The sequence below is a fragment of the Suricata suricatta genome, chromosome 8 (genome assembly GCF_006229205.1).
Source record: "Suricata suricatta isolate VVHF042 chromosome 8, meerkat_22Aug2017_6uvM2_HiC, whole genome shotgun sequence".
In the NCBI taxonomy this organism is placed as follows: Eukaryota; Metazoa; Chordata; class Mammalia; order Carnivora; family Herpestidae; genus Suricata; species Suricata suricatta.
In genome coordinates this window covers 34,066,198-34,067,482 of record NC_043707.1, presented here as the reverse complement: position 1 = coordinate 34,067,482, position 1,285 = coordinate 34,066,198, and the positions used below count along the sequence as shown (strand labels likewise).

The following is a 1,285-nucleotide window of genomic DNA, read 5'->3' as shown; positions in this document are numbered from 1 at the left end:
TAACATTACTTCACTTTGACAGGCAAGATCTCAGGTATCTTTTTTCGGTTTCTGTGTATCTTGTGATTGTTTTGGGGGTCTTTACGCATTAGTCATGCAATGTGGATGAGCTACATTTTCTATTTCCTTCTCCCTCTTGGAAAATCCCCGTGCCCATGGATAATTTTCCTTTATGTCATGGCTAGGTATTAATTGTATTCCACTGTTTCAGTGAATTTTTTTTTAATTTTATTTATGTCTTTTACTTATTTTTGAGAGCCAGAGAGAGGTAGTGCGAGTAGGGGAGGGTCAGAGAGAGAGAGGGAGACACAGAATCTGAATCAGACTCCAGGCTCTGAGCTGTCAGCTCAGAACCTGACGCAGGGCTCGAACACGCGAACCGTGAGATCACGAACTGAGCAGAGGCTGATGCTCAACCGTCTGAGCCACCCATGCGCTCCCGTTTCCGTGAAACTTCTAATATTTTGGTGAAGTGCACATGGTACACCCTTACCGTGTCCCCTCCTGTTCGTGGGGAATCCCAGTGTCAACACGAAAGATCTCAGGGTGAGCAAAGAACCAGGGAACCAGGATGTAAACACAGCCGGCTACTCAAGGCGACGGCTCCCCTTGATTCCTAACAGGAGCGATGGTAAATGGGCAATTGGGTCACAGATCCTGAAGGATGGCCCATCCCTTCCACACAGCATCTCTTAAGTACTAGATGCGGGTGGAGACGTTCGAGACGTTCCCTTAACATTGGACGCTTAGACTTATGGGAAATAGAGTCCAGGTAGCGGTCTGGCTCCATAGATGTGCTATGGTTGGCGCACCGCGACGTCTTAGTGCGCATGTGCACCTCACCCTGTGTGCGTGTTAGCGCACGCGCAGAGCCGCCGCTCCGTCCCAGTTCCTGTCCGTGCCCTGGTCACCGCTGGCTGTGGATCCCAGGCTTCGGCCTCTGCGGGCGAGGAACTCGGGCGTGCGCGGCTGCAGGCAGTCCTTCCGGGACGGCACCCAGCAGCGCGGGGCTGTGCGGGCCAGGCAGAGGCTTGAGCGAGGACCCCCGAGGGCCAGTCCCGGAGCCCGCGGGCTGGGCCGGAGGGGCGGGTGGTGGCGCGGCCGCGGCGCAGAGCCGCCGGATCCGGCTCGGCCCTTCTGCACCCGCGGCTGCTCGGCCGACGTCCGCGGGACATCTAGGCCCCGGTAGCCGATTCCCGCCCCAGGATAGTCGTAGGCTCGAAGTGAGCGTGTTCAGGAGCCCCAAAGCCGGCTCCGGAGGAGCGGTGTCCCCGGGAGGTGCAGG

The 1,285-nt window shown here is 57.0% G+C and overlaps 1 protein-coding gene across 1 annotated transcript in view; it reads left to right on the top strand.

The window, feature by feature from the left end:
- ZNF12 (zinc finger protein 12) overlaps nt 1-1,285 on the top strand; it is a 15,328-nt gene that overhangs the window by 4,541 nt on the left and 9,502 nt on the right. The gene's annotated exons all lie outside the window — the stretch shown is intronic.